This window comes from Cynocephalus volans, chromosome 11, assembly GCF_027409185.1.
Source record: "Cynocephalus volans isolate mCynVol1 chromosome 11, mCynVol1.pri, whole genome shotgun sequence".
Classification (NCBI taxonomy): Eukaryota; Metazoa; Chordata; class Mammalia; order Dermoptera; family Cynocephalidae; genus Cynocephalus; species Cynocephalus volans.
The window spans coordinates 869548-896054 of record NC_084470.1 but is presented as its reverse complement, the minus strand read 5'-3'; the positions used below and the strand labels follow the sequence as shown (position 1 = coordinate 896054).

Here is a 26507-nt window from a genome sequence, read left to right as displayed (position 1 = left end):
TCTTTCAGAAGAGTAATGAGCTAAAAAATAAAAATAAAAAAATGAAAAAAAAAAACTCAGTAAAAAATTAGGGAGTGAAAGAAAGAGCCACCACACACAATGAGCTCTAGCGTCTGGATCAGTTTGTCGGACCACTTTACCTACCGGAAGCTGATGAGATGGTATAGTTCTGGGCTGTCTACATCCACTTACTTTGTTATCTCATTGGGTTTTACACATGCTAGCCTTGTGGTTTCTACATTTTAGGTACTAACTAAATGTTGGTACTGATACGTCAAAAAAAGCAACACTCAGCCTCGACACATAAAACTGCTAGGATTTCTACCAGCATGACTGAGAATCTTGAGTATTGTTTTAAATGTCTGAAAATTCCTAAATGGTTAAAATACATAAGGACAAATGACTATATACTCATCTGGTTTGACAAGGGAAGACAACTAGGAACTTCTATAGTACTTATGTGTTACGGTTTTTATCATTTGCCTTTTCTTAGAAAGGCGAGTTTGTTCTCTAGAGATGGCCATTTGTTTTAATTGCACATGCAAGTGCTTTTCCAAAGGTAGCTGTTTTTTAAAAGAGAGACCTGAAACCTATCTCAGGTCTATGTTCTTCCCCCTTATTTTTGTTTCAGCTGATTCAGTCAAGAACGCAATTTGCTTTGTGTCAAAATTTACCCTAGAGCAGCAGTTCTGCTGCGTAATAGAAATCCATCTTCCTGAATATAGTGATGAGTGCAAGATGAGAAAACCACAGCCATGTGCATGCAGGATGCTTCCCCAGCCCCTGAGGACTCACTGAGGGTCGGAGGCTGGAAGCCATCCTGCAGCATGTGACATGGCACTCATCCTTTGACCGGGATGCAGGGCCTCACTCCCTAAGAGGAGGCTGGGAGCAGAGCAGGGCCTTGCAAAACAGTTCCAATCAGCTGCACTCTACCACATTCTAGGGTCATTTTTTCCTATGCCCAATTCTTTGAATAGAGTTTTCTGTTGATTCTGAGATGGAGATGGGAAGAAGGGAGAGAGAAAGTGGAGGGGGCAGCGTAGGGGAAAAATACATCTTGGGTACAAGGCGCGTGGTTGTGGGCCGTAGTTCTCACATCTCAACAGCCAGTGCTACAAAGCCGATTGGGAGAAGAGCAACCGCTCTGCATTACAAATCCAGTGAGAACACTTCACGAGAAAGAAATGACTGTCCTTAGCCGTGCCTCTCTTTGGCTGAGACTTTGTTTTCCTCAAGTTTCAGAGCATGACACTTACTTCCAATGGTAAAGGTCTTGGTACTTGGCTTCCCTGTTCTAGGCCAGCCCAGAATAGGAAAAGTTACGAATAAAAGCAGAAGAGGGCCAGAGTCGAGCTGCCAGACTGAGAAAGCAAGACAAGGAGATAAGGGTAGAGAGGCCACCCCCATGGGCAGTGAGTGACAGACCCGTGCTGAGCTAGGCTCAGCGCTTAGGTGTTTTTATCATTTCAACAAAGCCTCCCAAAGACCCTGTGGGCCATCCATCATCACCCCTACCGTAGGCACTAAACCTTCATGAAATTGCTCAGAAAACGGGCCGCCCAACAGGTGAACGCGGGGGTGAGATGTGGGTTCAGTCCTAACGTCCGAGCCGAGTTATTTCCACCTACTGTGGCCCTCCAGAGCCGCGGGACCATTTCTCGGCTGGATCGGGAGGCAGAACCGACGGCGGCCAGCGCCTCCTCTCCTCCCAGCCAGGCCCTGTGTCTTCCCTGGTAGAGTTCGGTCGCAACTTTACGTCTGCTTCTTAGACTAAAACGGCTTCGAAAAACTGTGCTGTGTACATTTCTCTTGTTTACTTAGATAAAATGCAGATCTCCACCCACCTTCTGCAACTCCAGGGCTTTGTCCTGGCCTCTTCCCTCCTCCCCGCGCCCTTCCATCCTCTTCGCCTCCTTTTACATTTTATGCAAGACGCAGACAACGTGGGAATCTGGGAGTTTGGGGAGTCCCTCGTTCTGTCCTTTCAGGAGGACATGAAGTGCTCACCAACCCGGATCTCACATACAAGCCACCGACACGGGCTCCTTACCTGCCTCTTCTGGTTCATTGAAATAAGTCACCTTCACAACCACAAATAATGTGCCATCTTTGTGCTTAAAAACTTTTAATGGTTCCTTGTTGCTATTTGGGATTCTCAGTCCAGGCTGTGGGTCGGAATCACCTGTGGGAGTCTTGACAAAAGTGCATGGAGAGCTTCACTACTGTGACCGACACAGCCCCGGGCGTCTGCGGTCAGGAACGCTGCAGCCGTGCCCGTCACTGGGCTCTGGCTCTGGACCTGACCCTCCCTGTGTGCGCTCGGCCTTCCAGGGCTGAGCCTGGGCTCTGCAAGCCCATCCCTGCTCCGCTAGCTGACTCCAGGTGAGGCTCTGCGGACAGGGGCGCCGAGGAAGAGAACGTCCCTTCTATTTGTCTACAGTGGCCTCTGCTCCTGCGCGATTCACCCGGGCAGCAACCGAAGCCAGCCTGCAGCTGCCCCAGCACCGCCTGCGAGGCAAACCAGCTCCACCTCAGCAGCCCCTCCTGCCGGCTGGCACCGCCTCCTGCCGCCCCAGCCTTGCCAGCTCCACGTGCCCTTCCTCTGCCTGTCTCAACGCTTTAGCAATTTTACTCTTTCCCCGTTGTTCCCCCACCTTGGAGGAGGTGGCTCCATCTTGCAGATGCTACCTCCAGACACCTTACACCTTAGAATTCTCTTCCTGCCCTTTAGCACCTAGTTAACAACTCTCCACCTAGTAAATAGGTTCTTTATATTTAATCCTCTCTGTTCAAATAACCAACATGGCTTATGCCTCTGATGGCTTCTGACGATACAACATGTGGCCCTGACCAGCTGCCAGGTGTGAGGACTCAGCTCTCGGCCTGCCCTGGGTTCCTCAGACAGTGCCAGCAGGCTCGATGCTCCCAGAGCACACCATACTTTTTGTGTACGGTGTAAGGTTGAGGGGTGGAGAGTATATAGTTTAAGGTTGATGGGGCTGATAGTATGAGGTTGATATATACACATCTCTCTCTATATATATATATCTGTGGTACACACAGATAGACTTATACACACCGCAGTGGGATATATAACACCGTGGTGTCATAATGTGTGTGTATGTGTGTGTGAGAGAGACTCACCCACTAGATCAGTGTTTCTCAGCTTCGGTGCTACTGACATTTGGGGTCAGATAATTCTTTGTCGTGGGGACTGTCCTGAGCATGGCAGAATGTACAGTAGCATCCCTGGCCTCTGACTGCTAGATGCCAGTACCAGCCTTCATCATCCCCTGGCTGTGACAACCAAAAATACCTCCAGATATTGCCAAAACCCCCCTGGGAAACAAAATTATCCCCAGCTGAGGACACAGTACTAGTCCACTATTTCCTCAAACCATGGTCCAGGAACGGGCCTTTGTAACAACTTTCCCAGGTGAGTCAGATACTGCTGTCCAAGGGACTGTGCTCTGCAAAGCACCCAGTAGCACGAGCTTCAGCGAGCAGGGCTTAAGGCTTGTTTATCTTGGGACCCCCACAGTGGCGTACATCATAGCTTCTAACATGTGCTCATGACCTGTGTTGTGAAGGAGGCAACCATTTTTCAGGTGCAGCAGTTCTCACTGAAAGAATAATCAGTCCACTCCACTGTGGCAGGAGGCCACTTCCCTTCAGTGACAGGAGCAGGGGGAGCAGCAGGGTGGCTGGAGCTTGACTGGAGCAGATGGGGGGACAACCATGCTTCACCAGGAGTCTGTGTTGAGACCAAGGCAGGCTTCATTGTCACAATCTATGAGGGTCCCAGAAGCTTTCTGCTCCGAGCACCAGGACATTACAGCATGGCTATATGTGGGTTTCTGTTTCCAAGTGATCAAACAAAATTCAACTTGCATTCTACACACAGATAGTCAAGGACATGTCAGCAAAGCTTGACCAAGATACGTATTTTGTCCCATAAGAATCTTGAGCAGGGAGTTCTGGTCAAGATGGAGGAATAACCGGTCCCCAGCATCACTCACTCTCACAAATCAACCAATTTACAACTATAAAAATGTAACAACAGCCAAGCTGGGGCCGCTGGAGTTCAGGGGAAGAGGAGGAGAGGCCTATGGAGTTCATGAAGGCAGGAGAAGCCACGATGAGAGAAAGAAAAAACTGCTCTGAGCATTTCAGGCTGTGACCACTTTAATGCTGGAGCTGCTGAGCACATGGAGCAGGAGCCAGCAGAAGCCACAGCTGTGCCCTTTGGATGGAGTTGCTTGGAGGTGGCAGGGGAGAAGAGGGCCAGGACAGCAAAACCACTAACAGGGTTCCTGTGGACCACATAGGAGCGAGGAGCCAGAACAACTGAAAAAGGGGAGCCACTCAAGAGGCTGGTGAGTCATCGCAAGGGAACAGAGCAGGGCCCGTCCCATGGAAGTGTTTGCAGCACGGGCGGTGAGGGAGACGGGCCCACTGGGGGAACACTGGGGCACAGCAAGGACAGCCAATCTGACCCCAAATCAGCGCAGGACCACTCAGAGGAGACTGGTCAGGAATACAGAATTGCATGGGGTGCAGTTTGATGAAAAGACTCAGGCCCAGATCAGAGTTTCTACACAACCCAGCTGCACTCGGTCTCTGGAGAGTTGGAAGTACCTATAAGGTCAACCATTAAACCCTAAGCTGCACAAAAAGCCTTCCCTAGGGAAACAGCAGCAGAGCAGCAATTTAGCTCAACAACAGAGCTCAAATACTGGTTCCCACAGGAAGTTCCCCGTTTTAGAAGTAAGCAAAGGACAACAAATTAGTTCTGGCCCAGGCACAACACCAGTACCTTGGGGCCCACCAGGGGACCTGAGGCATGGAGAAGGGGGCTGAACCCCCTCCCACAACCAGGCACACCACACCAGTGCCTTGGGGCCTGCCTTTGAGCCGGAGACCAGACACTCCCCACAACCAGGCACACCACCAGCACCAAGAAGCATGCCAAAAACATCACCTCCATGTGGGTGGCCCACCACAGCCACCACAACAACCATGGGTGCTGCAAAAGCGACTAGACATCACAACCACCATGCAGATGGCCTGCCAGCCAGTGGAGTGCATTGACACAAGAAGAGTCACCAGCAGAGATAAAGAAGAGGGTGTCTCTCTCCACAAAGCCCATTTCAGAAGAAGCACCTGCTCTATGATAATATTGGGGGACCTGATCACACCTCTCAGCATTGGACAGATCATCTAGGCAACAAATGAACAGAGTAACCATTACTCTTTCAGAAGGAGAGAAGAAATCTAGGGTAATTAGAGGGGTGAGGGGGAGAGATTGGACAAGGGGCATAAAGAATATGTACAATTTGTAACGATATATATACTAGTAATATTGATTTGATCAACATATGTCAACACTGAATCCCAAAAATATGTATATCAATTATGATTCAATAAAAAAAAGGACATGTTCAACTGAACTCGACATTAGCCATCTCCTGCACAACCTCCTGACATTGAGTGTCTTTGCACATTCTATAATTAGATGGTGGTTGATGGTTGCATAACTCTGTAAATACACTAAAAATTGTTAAATTGTATACTTGGAACAGGTGAATTTTACGGTATATAAATTATACCTCAATAAAGCTGTAAATAAAATAAATAATAAAGAATCTTGAGCAAACAATAACCCCTGAGAAGGGCCATAGAGCAGACAAAAACAAAAACTGTGCTCACCACTTATTCAGAGAATCCTGAATTCCATTTGAGAACCAACAGGAACCAAATTCCTTTTCTTCCTCCCATCAATTAATTAATTAATGTTTCTAAGTCAAATTGTAATGTTGTTTGTATCATTGGTTTAGTTTCCTATTGCTGCTATAACAAATTACCATATAAACTTAGTGGCTTAAAACAACACACATTTGTGGTCTAACGGTTCTGGAGGTCAGAAGCCTGCAATGAGTCTCACTGGGCTGAAATCCAGGTGTCAGCAGGCGACATTCCTCCAGGAGACTCTAGGGAAGCGTCCGTTTCCCCGCCGTTCCCAGTTTCTAGACACAGCCTGCGTCCTTGGCTCAAGGTCCCTTCCCCCAGCTCCAAAGCCAGCAGCGCGGCATCTTCAGATGGCTCTCTGACCCTGGCCCTGTGCCTCTGTCGTCAGATCTCCTCCTCTGCCTCACAGCCCTGCGTCCCTTTAATAAGGACCCACCCAGAGAATCCAGGGTGATCTCTCTCCCGCAAGATCCTTAACTAAACCACCTCTGCAAAGTCCCCTTTACCATGTAAGGTCACATTCACCGGTTTGGGGGATTAGGACGTAGACGTTTTGAGGTCAGGGGATGCCTTATTCTGCCTACCTCAATTATTAGTAAAGCAATGACATTTACTTTGTCTGTGTAGTCCCAGACGTAATGGTTCAGGCCTCATGTCACTACAACACACTAAACAAGCCATCCCATCACCCTTTCCCTCCCTGAGAAAGCTAGAGCTTCCAGTGCTCTCCAGAACGGAGAAGTAGCCAAGAACGTGAGCTTCGGGGCTGCTCGTGCAGCTTGTAGACGGAGCACGCTCGTGTGCACCCCGTCGTCTCCCTACGCCCACCTCTCGTTCGAAGGTGACATTCAAGCGACGCAATCCGATTTGCTCATCTTGTTCGTTCTTTCCTTACTGTCTGTCACGGGCAAATCACAAGTGTTGAGCGACAGCTTCAGGAGCAACTGTCTGCGTGTTCACGAAGTAGGAAAACTGTCCTTATTGCCAACAGGCTCCTTCGGGGGCGCCGTGCCAGCCCTGGGGGCCAGTCACCTCCCGCCCACGCCAGCGAGCCCTGGAAGGACTTCTATGTCTTCCCGTGGTCAGACGGACGACTCCCAAAGACGTTGGCCACGTTCACCATGTTCCAGGATTGCGGCAGGAAATTACAGAGAGCCTGGACGGAGAGGCCTCGGGCCCGGGCAGCACCGCCCACGCCTTCTCTCGGCTGCTGCGGCGGCGAGGGGCCCGGCCCGCGGCGGAGGAGGCGGCACGGCCCGCGGGCGGAGGAGGCGGCACGGCCCGCGGGCGGAGGAGGCGGCACGGCCCGCGGGCGGAGGAGGCGGCACGGCCCGCGGGCGGAGGAGGCGGCACGGCCCGCGGAGGAGGAGGCGGCACGGCCCGCGGGCGGAGGAGGCGGCACGGCCCGCGGAGGAGGAGGCGGCACGGCCCGCGGGCGGAGGAGGCGGCACGGCCCGCGGGCGGAGGAGGCGGCACGGCCCGCGGGCGGAGGAGGAGGCACGGCCCGCGGGCGGAGGAGGCGGCACGGCCCGCGGGCGGAGGAGGCGGCACGGCCCGCGGGAGGAGGAGGCACGGCCCGCGGAGGAGGAGGCGGCCCGGCCCGCGGAGGAGGAGGCATGGCCCGCGGGAGGAGGAGGCATGGCCCGCGGGAGGAGGCGGCACGGCCCGCGGAGGAGGAGGCGGCACGGCCCGCGGGAGGAGGAGGCACGGCCCGCGGGAGGAGGGGAGGAGGCGGCACGGCCGGCGGCGGAGGAGGAGGCACGGCCCGCGGAGGAGGAGGCGGCACGGCCCGCGGAGGAGGAGGAGGCACGACCCGCGGGAGGAGGGGAGGAGGCGGCACGGCCGGCGGCGGAGGAGGAGGCACGGCCCGCGGGAGGAGGGGAGGAGGCGGCACGGCCCGCGGGAGGAGGCGGCGGATGCACACGCGGGCACGCGCAGGCACAGCCGAAGGCCGGGGTTGCACGGAGTAAAGATCAGAGCAATAACTAAAGAGCGGACGGACATGTACTCACCGTCGTTCCACTCGTCCCATTCTCAAGGGGGGTTCAGCGTCGTGTTTTGTTAAATCTCATATTTAAAGGTAAAATTCTCGCATCTTCCTTCCAACTCTTGATCTTAGCCCTGGCTTGTCACTTAGCTGAATGGCAGGATTTGTCTGTTTCTTTGTTTATGCTTTTGTTTTATGTTTTTGCTTTGAAAAAGACAATTCAGCAATCCTTCCCCTCCCCCTGGCCCCACGTTCCACTCAGGCAGACACAAATCACACATAAGGCCCCCGGGGACACCGTTTGAGGCAACTGCCAGCTGCTGATGGGTTTCCACTCGTATTTTGTTCCATCTTTGTCTATCTTAGAAGAAGAAAGATGACCCCCCCTACGGGACTAGGCTCAGATGAGATCCACGAACAAAGGCCCTGGGAGCCAAGGGCGAGAGCGAGCTCTGGGGACCCGAATAGATGTGCCAGCCCTGGTGTGTCTGAGTGTGGAGGCGGGTGCTGAGGGACAGCTGGCACCCAGGTGGCCTGCCCAGACGAGGGGAGACTTTCCAGGTCGCCCTGGGGGCGGGGGCTTGCCGATAGGACCCCGAGAGCCTGGCCCTGCCTGTGAAACAATCAGTAAACAAACAGGTAATCCTCAAGAGAGCGCCCTCCTAACATTTCACATTCCCAGAGACCTCGCAGACCACCCTGGTAGGACGTCTCTCAATTGCCACCCAGAAGAAAAAAAAAAAAAGCCAAAGGAAGAAAACGAGCCTTTTCCTTTTCTTGCCTTTTTATCAAAGTTCAACCTTTCATCAGTCATCATGCAGGTAGCCGAGGCTGCCAGGAGCCTTCTGCTGACGCGGCAAACGCTCCATCTGCAGTCTGGGCCGCTTCCAGGAGACGGGAAGAACCATCCCTCAGAACTCACAGCTCTCGTGAGTCACGAGCCACTCCTGAGAGGAAGGAAGTGACACCAGCGTGCAGGAGAAGGGGCATGTTTCGTGTTCCCCAGGCTGTCTGCACTGCAGCAACCCTGGATATGCACTGAGGAGGAAGCCCACGAGGGCCTTTGACGGGTCCTGGTTCTAGAAACACGGGGCTACAAAGACAGAAACCCCAGCATCGCCAGTGAACGGTTTCCCTAAAACCTTTCTGTTGACCTTTAAGTTACGGATACCTAAGACAGTTTCTCCACACTACACGCTTTATATATCGTTTTATTTTGTTCCCACGGTGTTTCCTATTGATTTATTTGCACCAAACTAGATTCAGAGTTGGCTGAGGGCAGAGCTAATGCTCCTGCCTTCCGCAGTGCCCAGCTACACAGCGAGAACACAGTAACATCACAAGTGTCTGGTTCTCAGTTAAGCACCTGCTTACTGGGTTGTCAGTTAAAGATGAAAATAAATCAAAAACGTTTGTGCTCTGCTGTGGTTTCTTGAGGTACAAAAATATCTATTGTCTAGAAATGAATGACTCAATTAAGATATATCTGACCCCCCGTCACTGCATTGACAAAATTATACTTAGAAGTTTTTGATGTTTTCCTAAGTGCAGTATGCCTGAACACAATAGTGGAAAATAAGATTACATTTAAACTTCATTTTAATTTCTGAGTAGCACAATTAACTAGTCGTAGCAGTTTAGTTTTCACTCATTCATTCAACAAACATTTGAGTTTCTATATGTCAGACACCATGGTTTTGAAATTTTTTTTTAAAAAAAGGTCTATTCAGTATACATTACTATATGCAGTTCTTTATTTCGTAGCAGGTGATAACTTCCTAAAATTCTAACAAAATCTAAAATGTTCCAAGTACAATATTATGGAGTTCTACAGAAAACAGTCTAGCCTCCATCAGGAAACGCCGTCCAGAAAGACTAGAGGCTCCGGTACTGTTCGCTCAAGTGAGTGACGCCCCTGCGTATTGGTCTCATGGACCAATTTTGAGTTTGTGTTTTGAAACAGTCAGGCTGTGACCCGATCATGGCAAGCTCTTGGGATGGTCCTAATCTAGGCCACATATGATCAAAGGAAAAGAAGTACAGGCTCTTGGAACCAGCTGTGGGGTGGGAGGCCCCAGCCTGAGCCAAAGCTTGGGTTCTGACAGGTCTGGGCAAACCCAGGGAAGGGGACGGGTTCACCTGCTGGCTTCTCCTGAGGGAAACTCCACCCTGCACGAGGAAGAGATAAGCACCACGGAATCACCTCGTGACTGAGCCTGGTTACAGACGGAAGGCACAATCACTAACGTAACTTAGCATCTGTCACTCAAGCCATCCCAAGTCCGGTACCATGGATGTCTCTGTTGGTTTTAGGGGAGAAAGAATGAAACTCAAAAGAACTATCACTAAAACCTCTGTGTGACATTCAAGCACAGGCCCTACTGATTTGGGATTCCTAAAATTGAGTAAAACACACAAAAAAGAAAGTGATACTGGTCCTCGCCACTCCACCAGAGACTCCAGACTGCTTTGTCTCCTGAGGTCCCCAGGATATTAGTGGCAGTGGGCAGTAGAAGATGGAGGATATAGTACCATGACAGGCTGAGAAACAAAGTGCCAGGACAGCCCTAAATGCCTCAGTGAAAGCCCAGGACAATCTCCATCGTTGCTATGAGGCTCCTGGAATACGAAGAGAAGTCTGGCTCTGGTTAGAAATCAGGGGAGCGCCCAGTCCAGTAGAAAGAGCTGTCAGAGTTTCAGTGATCAACGGACCAGAGACAAGTCCCTCAGAACGTGCCTAGGGACTCTCTTCAAAGACCAGCATTCAAAGGGAATAACATGGGGGCAGATGTTCAAGGAGGCCGCAGTTCAGAAATATCCACCATTTCATTTTACCAGGCTAACTTAAGAATGATGTTAACATCCTAAAAACATGCTGATTAAGTGACAGTTTACATACTGGAGGCTGAACATTCAGCCCTCTTTTGACAAAGACATCCAGGGAATCACTTTTTACATTGGTCTGTTATGTAAAGAGCCTTATCAACCAGTACTATGCTTGGTTGCCAAGTTTAGAGAACTGATATAAGCAAGTAACTCAATGTGTATAACCAGATCGTGATCAGAACATTGCTAGTTCTGACTGTTGAACATATTTGTGATCTGAACAATGTCCCACATAGCCACAAATGTGTGGATTATGGGTACTGCCCTCACAGTGAAGCATTTCTCTTAATATTTAGATAGTACATAGAATTTTCACTTGTTGTGTGTAGCTATCTGGTAAGGTCTGTTCATGGGCCCTGTGGATGAAACTCCAAAGCAAAAGGTCGCCATCTCCCCTCCCAAAATTCTTAAGGTGGAAAATATACTCTTATTTGTATTACATGCTTTACCTGAAATGCATTCTGTGGACATTCGTGTGCAATAACTATTTAGTGTTTTTGTTTTAGGAAGGTGTGTCCTTGGTCTACAACAAAGGGTAGGATCTGCTGAGCCTTTTAACTGGTCCAGCCTGCAGTAGCCTGTAGGCTTCATTCTTGCTCCATCTTTCTCAAACCCTCCCAGCCTCTAACTTTGAAATCCCATGTGGCCTATTCTTGTGGATCAGTTCTGTTGGAAAAATGGTTGCTCTCACTAGCACAGTAATAAAACAGGCCATGGTGGGCAAACTTGGGCAACCACAAGAGGATAAGGTTCAAAATCAGTTTTTCTCAGAGGGTCTAATGGACTTTACTTTAGAATGCAGAAGCAATCTCAAAACCTGTAAATGAAAGAGGCAGAGTTTGCACCAAAATTGTTCATAGCAAAAATTTTAAATAATTCTTTTCTCAAACACTCCCAACTCCGTGTAACCCAATGCTATGAGCAAAAAGCTACGAATCTTTGTAAAGAGGTCATTTCCTTCATCCAATACTAGACGTGAAGTGTTTGCATGGAAGTACTCTCAAAAACTCCAGATCTAGTCTATTATGAAAACTGTAGAAATAACAATATCCATGAAAGTGGAACTTAGACCAAACTCCAGATAATGGATGATGAGTCAAAAATTTGAGGGAAAATGCTTTTTTTTTTTTTTTTTTTCATTTTTTGGGATCTTTTTTGGGGGGTAAGAGGTAGGGGTTGGTGGCCAGCCAGAACAGAGATACGAACTTGACTTTAAAATGTTTATGAAACCCTACTTCTGATGACATGAACAGATCTGTGCCTTAAACTCCATATAAACCAGGAAATAGTTCCAGATTCTAAACTGGGAGGGAAAACTGGAAACCCACATGGTTCAAAAGAACAAACCCACAGGGTAAGAGTTCCTTCAGACCCTGAGTTCTACCCCTTACTGCTTTGCACCAAAGTTATGTAACTTCTCTAAACTTCAACTTCTTCATCTATACATTGGGCAAACAATAGTATCCAGTCTCACAGTTCATGCAAAGAGTGTGACGGGGGAGGTGAAGCTTTCAACCCAGCGCCTGGGGTACAGGAAATGCTTATTAATTGACAGCTGATACAAATACTTAGGGTCAAATTAATCTTGAATCCCAGCCAGCTCCATAAATTAATAAATGAGGACTCTGGGCAATTTATTTAACCTGAGTCTTAGTGACTTTATCACTAAACAATGCCATTTTCCTTACAAAGCTGTACGTGCAAATGTGCTTAAAGCAGCCAGCACAGTGCTTGACCTACAAGAGTTGCCGATAAAAGTGACCCTTCAAGTGCCCTCACCCCCACCCCACTGTCTTTGGGCTTAGCCAGTCAAAGTATGTTTTACTGGCCAAGAAAACAGGGCTGTGAAAGGGACGGGTTGTGGTGACGTTTCCTCTGAATTAGTTGGAGAACATTTGTGTTTTTCTTGGCACCAAGAACACATGGGCTAGTCTTGGGGGTGTACAGTAGTGTACACATCGCCCATATATTTGCATAAAGTTTCAAAGCACTTTCTTGATATATGCAGTATGACAGCTCCTGTCACAATATATTTTTATAAGTTCTATACAGATTCCATAAAGTAAACTTGCAAGTGCTTGTTTTCCTAAGCAGGGGCTTGTTTAGGGGTTGGTGGGGATAATCATTTCTTCTCAGTATAGAAAATAATGCATGCAGACACGGTCCCTTTACCAATGCCACAAATAGGCTGGAGTTCCCTATTAATTCATGCAGCAACCCTGCAGATATGGTAGGTCGCTGTGTTACCACTTTCTTTAAAGGCCTTTTTTGTAAAATAACAAACAACATTGGTGGGTGCAGTAACCACAATCCATCTGAGGTTTAGAGAACAGGATGAAATAAATAGCTGTAACTTTTAGCAAATAGAATCCCTCCAGCTAATTGCTATATTCCAAGCCCGGCTGTCCATCTTTCCATGGGAAAGACTTAGACACACATGAAAGACAAAGACAATTCCTTACTGACATATGCCAACCTCACCTACTCTTCTTTCAGAAACACTCGGAGCTCAGACTGGCGAGGTCTTTCCATCAAAAATATCAACATAATTTACATCAGTAACATCCTATGGCATATCCTAAACTAGTACTTTGTCAAGCCCTGTTTCATAAGAGGTTGATAGGAGCTCATGACGCAAGATTTCTACAAAGAAATGAGTACGGTTGAGTTAAACAAAGTTAAATAGGTTTCTTTACTGCAGGACTTCTCTTATGCTTTAATGCATATGGATATCCAACTGGGGGAAAACAGACTATTTCTCAAACTTATTTGACCACAGAACCCTTTTGCTATGGCACATGAACATATTCTGGTACAATATTATGAGAAACACAATTTGGAAAATGCTGGTCAACTTCAATTTACTACTGTAGGTATGTCCTGAGGATCTGCAGCCATACAGTCTTTTCTCTATGGACAAATCTCATGGTGACAATTTTTAGTTAAGTCTTTCTACTGAGCAATCAACTCTATTCCCCAAAGCCTTTTTCTTCCTGTCTATAAAGATTATAAATAAAATGCTGTTCAAATTCAATTTAAGACTGTATTTCTATAGATACCAAAAACCACTCTTATGGAGGGTTTGTTTTTTGTTTGATTGCTTGTTTTTTTAAAGATATCATCAATACAATCTATCTCATGATTTCCTTTCTCTTGTTTTGGGTTTTTCTTTTCCCCCCAGGGTTATCTTGATTTTTTTTTTTTTTTGAACTTTTATACATTTTACTACATAAAAAAATGGTTCTAGGCTTCAACAGGGCCTTTTTCCAATTCAACAAACTGGGCCACCCTACTAATGTCTGGCATTTCTGGAATATTTATAAATACCATAGTATGAAAACTCTACCTCCCACATCCTCTGAAAACATAGCTAGCTACAAATTCCCCAGGCACGCAACGTGGGATGTGTGGTTTGAATGTCTCTAAAAGGGTTATTTGTAGGATATGCTGAGGTGTATTTCAGCCATGTCATTCTCCTGTCTTTTAGCCTAGCAAACTTGCGCCTCAATCCCTGCTTCTGGGAGGCTTTAAAAGAAGCAACACACGGTAAACAAATGGATCCCTTACAGAGTCCTCAGTAGGTGGTAATGGCAGAAACAAAGATCCAGGGAAAAGACTCGTTTACCCCATGTCCAATCGGGGGAATACAGAATATTTCTCAAATGTATGTGACCACAGAACACTTTGTGTGGGACCTCAGAGGGCCACAAGTGAAGCTGAGACCGGCTGAGGTTAAAGAGCTGAGTCAACTCAGTGCCACAAGGCGGGAGCTCTGGGGATCTGCGAGGACACCACTCCGGGAGCAGTACAGGGACCAGTTCCCTCCCAGACTCTCCTACACCTGAAGAGGCAGGAGTCAAAATAGCATGAATTTCACACCCATTGTTAGCCACCTGCCCCCGCTACTGACATTAAAATAATATCAACAAAACAACATTATGTTTTTCAAATGTGAGGGGTTTGAACCAGCTTCCACATTAATCTAGCCTCATTTTTACTTAAGACCTTCAAATTTGGCTCAACACACACAAATAATTTCACATTTACAGCCCAGGACTGTGTCTATTGCTCGCCACTGTATCCCAGGGTCTGGCACAGTGTCTTTTTCTCGTAAAGAATCACCAGTTTCTGTTGACGGACTGCAATATCATTGGGTATTATTTCTTCCCGACTCAAAATCTTAGCAAGCCCTTTTCCTGCTTTTCCACACTTAACATTTTATTGCCTGTTTAATATTCTATTATGTTGATGACATTCTTGATGACAAACTCATAATCACATTTCCAAATTCTAATTCTGAATTAGATAAGGCACAGAATCATGCAGGCCAGTTGCTATATCCCCAGCCTGGCCGTCCATCTCTGCACATGAAGGAGTCGGTGAGACTGACAATGGCAGTTCGTCTTTCTGCACACAGCTCCTCTCCTCCACTTCAGATGGGTGAACCTGAGGGTGGTGCCCCATCCTGAGCAGGCAAAGTGCATATCTGGGAGTAGCAAGACTGAGGCCAGCAGAGATAACTAACGGGCATTTCTAGACAGACACACAGGAACCAAAGGACACAATGGCAATACTAAGAAACTGGAAAAAAAGAGAAAAATGACTTGCTCTATCTGGAAGCTAGATATGGATTCCTAATCTGTGTCATCATATGTGAAAATATAGCTTAAACCAGTGGTTTTCACACTTTTCGATTTTAGGATCCCTTTACATTGCCAAAGAGTTTTTGTCGACATGGGTTATATCTACGTATCAAGTATTAGAAATTAAAATTGAGAAAATTTTTAAATGTATTTATCTTAAAAGTGTATTACATGTTAACATAAATAATCCATTTTTATGAAAAATAACCATATTTTTCAAAACAAAAAAACTAGTGAGAAGTTGGCATTGTTTTACATTTTTGCAAATCTCTTTAATGTCTGGCCTAATAAAGGACATTGGATCCTCCTATTTGTGTCTTTCAATTGATCGCAATATAGCATTTTATGTGTAACGTCTAAAAAAATCAAACCTTACTCAGATATGTTGTTGGAAAATAGAGGAGGCTTTTAAGAGCCATTTTATATAATTGAGGATATTCTTCTTTGAAACTATAACAAAATTCAACAATCTTAAAGGTTGATTGTAATATGAAATGCAAAACAATATCAATAAACTATTTGTTCTGTGTTACTTTAAAATTGACTGCTCTATCTTGTATTTTGGATATTTTATCTATGCATGATATTTTTAACACTATGCATTGGTCCTCTGGAAAAACATTGATTCAGGCAGATCTTCCAAATGTTGATATATTTCATTATAAAATATAAAAAATAAATCACATTTATTAATATCCTCTCACCAGAAAAGTCCTTAAGTATTAGAAAGCTGTCAAGCTCAAAGTGGCAGATAAAAATTTTCCAAAAATTCTAATTTTCACTTGAATGCTCAAATTCTATCACTAGCAACAAATATTGCCACTTGTTTTCCTTGAAGTGACATGTTGGTTTGTTTTTTAATTTTTGAGAAAATTTCTACAAATACTCAAGTCTGAATAATCATAATTTGTCTGTCAAGTCATTCTTTCAAGGAAAAATGGAATTCTGTGAAAACAGTGGCTGGGTCGGTTCACAATTCAAATAAACACGTAAGTGTTTTTCCTCTAGACATCCACTGTATTTCAACATGCAGTGGATTTTTTTTGCATACTTCATGCCAAATGATGCATATTTAATAAAAACTAGTAATTTTTAGTTTCATCAAGAACACTTTTAGGTAAAAATGACATTTTTCTTTCTTTTTCTTTGGTCACTGAGAGTGCATGACAATGAATAATACCGTGGATTCTAGCATGCTTTAGTGCCACTGCCTTGATCTGTGCTAAGGCTCTAGCACTTTTAACTCACAGCAGAGCAAAGGTGAGCATAGCGCCCAAAGCAAATAATGTCTTAGTAGTACGATAAAAATAGTTTGACTTCATAAACCCCCTAAAATGGTCTCGGGAACACCCAGGGGTCCACGGACCATATTTTGAGAACGGCTGACTTAAATGCTTTGAGTTGTACATTCTTGAGGTCTACCTCCAAGAAGTAATTCTCATAACCATGATAAACAAACCAAAGCATAGCAGCACATTTAGGTCACAGAAATGAACTCTACTGTCGCAGGGAAACACCGTACACTGAAATCGGCAAGTTCACTGAGCAGGCTGCAATGTCATACAGGCCACAAAACTAAAAAGCAGTGATCAGCTGCCACCCACAGAGCCAGCCAGATATGGGCAATCAAAGCCAGTAAACACCAGTTTTGTTCTAGTAAAACTGTCAAGAATCCATATTAGTCATTTACACTCACGTTTTCAGGTATTCGGTAGAATAAAAAGAAAGCCCGTTGTGTGGGTAAAAAGTGAAGTCTGAGCCTAAGAGGCAAGACTGAGAAAGAACAGATGCTTCCATCTCCAGGCTTGTACTTTTTCTCTAAAAACACATCTGTCATCAACTTCAACTCAGAAGAGCAACAAAGCACTTTTATAAATAAACACAGTGGCCATTTTCATTTTAGCCACCCTAAACTCTTGTACGCAGCCTGCAGGCCCTGAAAAGCTGGCTACCCCTTCTCCACGATGCATGAGGCACGGTGTTCTCATAAGACGGCCATTGTCTCAAGTAAGCTGGGACCTGAAAGCATCAGACTCGTGCTGAAGTCAACATGGCCTTTTCAGCTGCTTGCTTAGAAGTTTCATGCAAAGAGAGTTGAACGGGAAGTGTCCATATTCTTTTCACTCTAAAACCCATGAAATCCTTGCATTAAGTTGATCCACAGAGAAGAAATAATCCAGTGGAGGACCTGTGATTCAGGATATGATGACAGCTGGATGTCTGTGCTGTTCCATAAAGTCATCCTTTTGCCTCGTCACCCTGACTCTCCTTGGTCCTGTTCCCCAACCAGCGATCCAAATCTCCTTACCTAGAGCCACAGCCCAGCCTAGTTTCCAGACTACTCAGTGCAAAAGAAAGTAAGGGCCACCCAGTCCCAACCCCTCTACACTCCTCCCACTTGCCCAGAGGGATTTGATACGAAGTCACACGTCTTACCCAGCTAGGCCACAATGTAATATTCTAATGCTGAACCCAAAGTAGGGGGTCCGGAATTAATTGTTCTTGAAACTCCAAAAGAGTTCTTGAGCCTTATCCTGATGCCTTCTTGATTATGGACTTCAGTTTTCGGACCAACTCATTACTCCTGCCCCTGACCTCCTAAACGCCCTGGAGCCAAACAAGCTAACTGATAACCCTGATCCAGCTTCCAGGCAAACGTAGAAGACTAACAGGTAGTTTAAAAATACCCTGGCAGCTCTGCCTCCAGCACTTTCCTTTCAGGCACTAGCAGCAAGCAGGGAACACACTCCAGGCCCCCCAGCTATTCCCCAAAGCCGGTCCATGCACAAACATACCTGGGACCTGAAATGAGTACTAGGTGCTAACGGAGTCTCCCCACCTTTTCTCACCCAAATTGACGCAAGCTTTCAACCTGGGTTTCTGCCTCGGTCCCCCCTTTAATCACTGAACACCACTCAACATCCAGGAGCCAGAATCACTGCTCTCCGTGCCCGTGAACCACAGCCAAAGGAGAGATCCTCCTTCTTGCAGGTAGGGCTTCCTAAAGAGGACGTGACACCTGCCTCCCTGGAGGTGTGAGTACCAGGCGCTCCTGACAGTGCCCTTCTGGGGTCCCCTGCCTCATGTCTGGCCTGAGCACCGACGACGTGCCTGAGGCTGGGCTTGGGGGTCTGGCTCCTGTGTGCCTGCCCCTCTGTCTGGCTGAAACTCAACTTTGTGAACCTGCCTTCTCCTTCCTCCCCCACCGTTGTGTCCCCCAGACAAATACAAGCACATATTTACAAATCAAAGGAAGCAATTCGGAACACCATTTTAAAAATTATAAATTGCTTGATTAAAAGATCAAGTTAAAGTTTATGCTTTCCTTGGCAAACCGTGTGGAGGGAACAGTGTTTACTATGTTTAGGGAGGAGCAAACCATTTTCAAGCTTATTTACAAACAGCAATTACATCATTATATACAAACAATTTGCATGAAGTTGTTGGGGCCCAGAAAAGCATATCCCAAAGTGAAGGTCTAGGAAGCAGCCTCAGAAGCAAAGTTTCTCTCTGGCCTTCTAGTGCCCTCCTGCCTCGTGCCCCTCAGGAACTAGAGTCCCTCTTCTTCACGGCAGGTCATAGAACTAAGAACCCCTTCTCCCCAAAGCCAGTTACAAAGCCTACAAATATTTCTGTAACCTTTCCCACCCCTGCCCATGCCTTTCTGTGTCACCTTTGGCCATAAAAAAATCAAGACCCTCATCCAGACGGGTCCTACCCCACACCCAGGAGGAAGGAAGCCCTCACAGCATGGACAAGAAGAGTCTGAGCAAATGTGTCACTGGGTCCCCCAGTCTACTTCCATTAGCTCAAACCCTTCTTTGTCAACTATCACACTTCTACATGGCCGTCACTGCTCTATCAAACCTAAGCAGAAAAATGGACACTTTCCCCCATATCTTTGGGTCTTTATTTCAAAGGCTCCCATGTCACCTAAAACTATGATCAAATAAACCTTCCATGCTTTTCTCTTGCTAATCTGGTTTTTGCTAAAGGGGTGTCAGCCGTGACCCTTATGATGGAAAGGAAAGAGTCTACAGATTCATTTTAGCTGCTCATTAAGACAGAACCCCTGAGACATTGCTTACAAATTACTCTTCCTTTATATCCTCCGTAATTCTGGAAATTCCACACTATTTGACACCTAGAAAGGAATCCAGAGCCAAACCCTAGGCTAGAGTTTCTCCTGTTTGGAGAAACTTTCTTCCTTTGGGCACCTTACTGCATAAAAATGAGCCCACCTTGTACCTGCTGTATCAGAATCTGAGTGCAGAGTCTGGAATTTAATGAGCACTTGTGTGTTCAGGGTTCGTATTAGTATTAGTTTTAGCTTCAGTATAAAAATGCGACCTATCTAGATAACAGAGTTAGTAAACAGAGAAACATGCGACAGAGCAAAAATTATCCTCATCTAGCTCTACTGGAAATCTGTAAATAATATCTGAAATTGGTGAATCAAGAAAGAGAAGTACATGCATATGATCGAGTAGCATGGACAAAGGTATCAGAAGAAATAGCTGAAAGTATTGGAATTGGTCGCCTACGGGGAAAGGATACAGGGCAGGGGTTGCAGGAGTGGGGGGCACTGTTGGTTTTGTTACTATTTGATTTCTTTTACCATACCCATATTAATTTTAAAAAACCAAAATCCATTCAAAATAAAGAATATAAAATACTCTATTATTCAGACTTTTAATTTATTCAGACTAGTGTTTTGTATTTCCATTAAGCTATGGCAGTAAGACGGTACTTCCTGGGGGGAAAAAAAAAAAGGAATCGAGGGTGACTGTTTTTTTCAATTTTGGTTTACTTCATCAGAAGACAAAGTGTATCAACATATTATTTTAACCCTTAAATTCTTGGCTGTCTCTTTCATTGAATGAAAACATTTCACAGAAGCCCTTCTCTCAAATAAAATGGGCAAAAATACTAATAAATCCCTACAAGTGACCATAAATGAATTCTAAACAGGACAGCGTGGACCACTTCACATTTTCTGTGTGATAGTCACACAATTCCTACTAAAATGTCACAGCATAAAGCATAATCCAATATTCTATGGAAACTACTGTAATTTCTCTTTACCTCATCTTTATGTCAAATTTGTGTAATAAGAGTTGGAATTCATATGTTTAGGTCCTCAGGAGACTTAGAGATGATTCAGGAGTTTGGCAAAGGATGTTGGAAGTTGGGAGGGGTGTACTCAGGACATCAAAGACAGAAATACAGCTAGGCCAGAGCCGAGGGCAGCCCTCTGTGCCCAGAAGCTGGCAAGAGACAGAGCACGACCAGGGTCCTAGGCAGGAGCCAAGGGCAGCATCCCCCACCCAGAGCAGGTGGCCCACCCAGCCACGGCTGCTGCAAAAGCAGCTTGACACCACAGCCACCACGCGGGTGGCCCACCAGACCCTCGACTACAGTAACACAAGGACAGTCACCAATGGAGACTGGAAAAAGCAGAGGACGTCTCTCTCCTCAAAGCCCACCCCAGCGCAGTAGAAGCTGCTGCTCCTCCACCACGCCGCTGCTTTATTTCTGATCTTAGTAATTTTCGTCTTCTCTCTTTTTTTCTTGGTCGGTCTAGATAAAGGTTTGCAAATTTTGTTGATCTTCTTGAAGAATCAACTTCTGGTTTTGTTGGTTTTCTCTACTGTTTTTTAATTCCCTATTTCATATATTTCTGTTGTAATCTTTGCTATTCCCTACTTATATTTGCTTTGGGTTTAGTTTGCTCTTCTTTTTCTATTTTCTTCAGGTAGAAGTTCACATTGCTGATTTGAGATTTTTCTCATTTTTAATATAGCTGTTTACAAGTATACATTTTCCTCTAAGCACTGCATGAGCCCTGCATCCTACAAATTCTGACATGTGGTGCTACGATCTGTATCTCAAAGTCCTCTCTAACTTCCCTGTGATTATTCTGCTTACCCATTGTTTATTTAGGAGACTTATTTAATTTCCACACCTTTGTGAATTTTCTAAATTTCCATCTGTTATTTTGGTCATAGAACATATTTTCTATGATCTTGGTCTTTTAAAATGTATTAAGACTAGTTTGGGGGCCAAAAATAAAAATAAAAATAATAAAATTAAAAAGTAAAAAATTTTTTAAAAAAAAGAAACATGGAGAGAGGCAGAGAATAGGAGAAACACGGGAGGACAGAGAGGTAAGAGGAGCTGATTCCATGACGAGCACCTCGGAGCCACTGCAGCAATGGTGCCCTCCACCAGCAAGAAAACACACGGACGCGCACAACCTCGTGACGACAGATTTATTTCCCACACCAAGCAAGCTAAATCTTCGTCACCCCAGGCCACTGGTGTCCGATCTAAGGTTACAATTAAAGTGTTTTAACTGAAGAGTCTGGGTTCCCAAAGGTGTATGAAGACTAGGCATAGGTGGCAAGCTGTGACAGCCGCGGGCGTCGGTACAAGCAGAGTGAACAGGTTATCTGTCACTCAGCCACTATTTCTTCTGTCTCACTCGGAAAACTCTAAAGGTCTGCAACGTGAGGGGGACTAACTTAGATACTGCCAAGGCGCAGCCGCCTTCTTGAGAAGACATGTCTTGTGTGAAGTGCTGCCCAAGTTTCTTCAGGTCATGCCTTTCCCCTGTGGGCCTCTCAAACAATCTTAATTCATCCTACTGCTCGTTTCAAAGAGCATTCCAAGTTGGCTCAACCCCCTTAGATCACGTAACAACCTCCCCGGCCGCAGGAGATAGATCGCTGTCTGCTTTCTACTTCCAAAAGCCAGGGGACATCCGTCACATCAGCACCGCAGGGAGCAGGAGGGAACTACCGAGTCTGAGACGACGCTGGGCCACTGCAGGAAAGGAGGGGGTTGTTGGAGCATTTCGCCAGCACGACAGATCCCTTTCCGCCTCTTCTCTTGTCTTTTTTTGCTTTTTGGTTTTTTGGCAAACCTTAAAGGGATTGGTTAGCCCAGTCATAATTTTGTTAAGTAAAGCCAAATCTACATTACCTTCCAGGCTATTTCTTTTTCCAGGCTGAGCAGCAGAACTCGGAAAGTTGCCTATAACCAGGGTCCATTATATGCCCTGCAGAGCCTCAACAAAGACTTAGAAAGAATTGAGTTAAGTACTGAGTTGGAGTTTCCCAACTGGGAAAACTGTTATGAAGGAGTTCATATCCTTCCTCAAAGGTCGGGAAGTCTCAAATACTTTGAAGTCTACACTGTCACAATGGAATTCAAGAGTCCCTCTGCCCTAAGAGGCTGCCCGAGCAGCTCTCCGCACTGGGAGCTCCCCTGAACCTGGCACAGAATACAGGCAGGCAAAGCAGAGAATGGTCCCCACAAGGCACCCCGCACAGAGTGTTCAGCAAAATGAGACAAGGATCCTAAGTCCTACGGGATGAGAATCTTTTTTCCATTTCCAGTCTCTGATATTTTCAAAATTAAAACAGCTTCCGGAACCCTGTCGTTTAGAAACAAACCCCTAAAAGGTCCAGCGTGTGATGACAAGGCTCTGGGAGTTTCTACACAAGTTGACACCTTTCACTAGCCAAGATGCCTCTAGAAGCCATGATCGATAAGCATGGAGCAGAACAATCATTAAAATGTTCGATGAAGGTCTTCACCATAAATTCTAGCACTACCTGGTGCTCACTGGGATGTCACCACTGCTATCGCACACCGGAAGCGGAAATATCCCACCAGAAAGGAGGTTCCCTGAAGCTGGGCTCATCAATCTGTTCACCACTCATTTCAAACTTTTGCACAGCGTGTACCACTCAATAAATAATCCATTCGTAGATGGATGAATGAATGAACGCACCAAACGCAAAATGACACGTACAGCCGATGTATACAACTGGACATTTCCTTAGGAAAATCATGTCCACAGAAATGATGTATCAACACGGGACCTGTTAGCATCCTTTATGTTTCTACTGCATCAATACAAGCCAGTGGGAAAACAATGCTAATCTGGTGCCTTCCGTAAGGTGTCAGAAAATGAACACGAGTCACAATTTTCCAACAAATCCTTCAAAGATTTCCTCTGCAGCCAGACGTTGGTTCCAGGTCTAGCTCAGTCATTTCACTGCTACGTGAGCATTCGAGAGCGGCGATGCCTACCTTCCACAGCTGTTATGAAAACTACCCAAAATATCTCATCAACCTGCATATACAGCTCGTGGCATATATAAGGCCCAATAAATACTACTTCTCTGTAGGGTCATGACTATATTCAAATTATTTGTTTTATTAGATTTGAATTCATTAAGTCAGATTAAAATCTTTTAACTAGGGGAATATCTACAATTTTTAAAACTACGCTATTACAAAGCAGCACAGGGCCATTAGTCTCACTTAATGAGATAAAAGAAACCTTCATTACAATTGTTCATTTAGTGCTGCCAAAGAATGCAGAGATTAAAAAAAATCAGTGATTGGAACTCAGATAAAAAGTTAGTCGTCCTAAAATATTTTTCCAAAAGTTGCAAAAAATTTTAACAATACTCTTCTCATATTTCCAATAGCTTTGTCCAAATAAAGAGCCATTTCTTTTACAATCCTGTGATTCTATTGCATCAAGGTTTGTGAAGCATCTCTTTCCACATTAAATATGAGTATGTATTAAGTAGCTATCAAACTGGTATGGATAAGGCTAAACTAACCCTTTATTCTTCTTAAGCTTCTCTCTTTATACACACACACAAACACACCTATAACATATCACTTGTGTGTGTAAATTATTTTTTAAGAAATAGTGAGACATTGGTTAATGGACATAAAGAATGAGTATGTTTCTGTAATGATGAATATGCTAATTATCCTGATTTGGTCATCAGGATAATTAGCATATTATTTGTGTACATGTTGTACACAATATTGATAGGCACCTCTGTACCTCACAAGTATGTATAATCAGTTATGTTTCAACAAAAAAAAAATCAGTAAATAAAAAAAGAAATGTGTTCTGGAGAAAGGAGGAATGATTACATTTTTCTCTTTCGGAAAATGCATTTATAAAAGGTAAAATCCCATGGCAAGATCCATGCTGCAAAGTGCACAGGTAATTGCTTTGCCTGTCCTCACTCTGTCTCGTACTGACTGGCCCTGTTGTCTGCTGGGACAGGGCAGACATCTCCTCAAGGGGACGATCCTGGGTAAGTCAGTCCTGTCATCCTGCCCCTCCAGTTCTCTCCCAGGACTGTGCATTCCACTCCTAGGTTTCATTTCCTCCAGGTAAGGCCCACAAACCACCTACATCAGAACCACATGGGGGAGTCCGGGTAAAATGCAGATTCCAACAGGGTGCCCAGAAGTTCAGAATCAAAGTCTTGAATATGGGGCCCAGAACCTTCACTTCAGCAAGCATCCGCGTAATTATTAAATACACTAGCATTTGAGCATTGCTGATCTGCACACACTTCCAAAGGTGACTGTCACTTCCCCCAAGGGCATGGGACAGGTTGGAGGCTTCTTCAATCTAACTCCAGGCAAGACCCTACTCCCATCCCCTAGAGCTAACTATTGACTGGCTTCTATACCTGATGTCCAGCGGACAAGAAAAACTGAACACAGTGCCATTGCTTTACACCCAAATCCACTGTCTATTCTCCCAGCGAAAGTCTGACCAGGTTTTTGCACAGCTTCAATCTTACAGTGGCTCCTGGGCACCGTCGGGATAAAACCGAGGTTAGTAAGGAAAGCTCCGCCGACTCCTCCCACCTCGCTCCACTCATCCTGAAACACTCCCAGGATGCTTCCCATTTTCTCCGGTCCCTGGTCCTTTGTACATGCTGCTCCCTCTGCTTCCCTTCCAATTTCTTTTTTCCTCCAGCACATCCACGTTCATTTCCTGCATTACAGCCTGGCTATGACTCCTGGAAAACTTTATAGACCAGCTTTCCCCACCCTCAACTAAGACCAGTGCTCCTCCTGCATAGCCTCACTGCCACCCTCTACCAGTCTCTAGAGCACCAATTACTGGTGTGCAGAGCTTCTAACGTACTCCATGCCATCTGCAGCCCTTAATATATTGTCCTGTAATTGCTGGTGTATTTACTGCATTCTTGGCTACAGCTCCACAAAGCAGGAAGCATGGCTATCCTGTCCACAATGGTGCCTGCGGCGTGTAGCACAAGGCATGGCACACAGTACAGCTCCACGTGTATTTATAAAATAAATAAATGAACAAACGAACAGGCCCTGCTGCCTGTACTCCCTCGGACGTGACAGGGGTGCTCTGGTACCTGCGACATCACTCCAAGGAGGAGGCTAAACGCACAATATCAGGCAGCTTTCCATGAAAGCTGCACAAGCTCATTCTCCAAGGACTTCACTGAGGCTGAGAGTACAAATGACGCAGATCAGAGGAGGGAAACATGTTTTTAATGTGTCTTGGCTCCCAGAAGTAAAATCCGAGTGGGGGGGTGCTGAGATAACCGTCATCCTTGGGTAGGAGAGCCCTTGATCTTGGTCCTCTGACCAGGGAATGGCTCCTGGTCTGCTAACATGTATGGTTCCCTCCGAATCCCAGCTGTTCATACCACATGATTTATGAAGGAATCCAAACCCAAGTCTCCACTGCACACAAGCTGTTTGGAAGCCGACGGGAGAGAGGGATGTTCTTTTTCAGTTTCTCCAAAGCTACATTCTAGACACAGTGATGCAATACCGCAGGCAATCCGATCTCCAAAACAAGATGCTCATTCCCCAAAGACCAACACCTTCCAGAGAGCAATTACATAAGTTGTCAAGCAGGTCATCCATCTGTGGGTCTACTGCTCATCAGTCTCCTCTGGAAACCTGCCGCTTTCGTTCCCCGACCTGAGGGCTGATGAAGATTTTGCAAGCGAGCAGGTGCTGGGGTCTGGCCCCGGTGCAGCTGCAGCCACCCGCTCTCTAAATCAAGACAAGCCCATTGCAATTCCGAGGTGAGGCAAGAGCAAGAGGCAGAAAACCATATGGGTTTCTTTTTCTTGTTTCTTTTTTTCAGTTTTGTTTTGTGACTTTACCTTCTGGGAATTTGGCTTTCATCTTCCAGATTTACAGGGGAAAAGGGAAACAACTTCCCAGGAAAAATTCCACGGCAACGTGGTTTCTCTCCAGCATGAAACATCTCAGGAAGTGTTTGTGATGAAGTCAAAGCAGACTTGCATCAAAAGGATCAGAAACTCAAAGCATCAAACAAGTGCAAGCCACGGTGAGGACTGGAAATGAAACGTGGAACTCGCACAGACCCGTCCCGGTGTCCGGTTCCACCTCTA

At 45.8% G+C, this 26507-nt stretch overlaps 1 protein-coding gene across 2 annotated transcripts in view; it reads right to left on the bottom strand.

Moving 5' to 3' along the window:
* The window catches only part of BMPER (BMP binding endothelial regulator), a 250380-nt gene that overhangs the window by 125692 nt on the left and 98181 nt on the right, over nucleotides 1-26507 (bottom strand). The gene's annotated exons all lie outside the window — the stretch shown is intronic.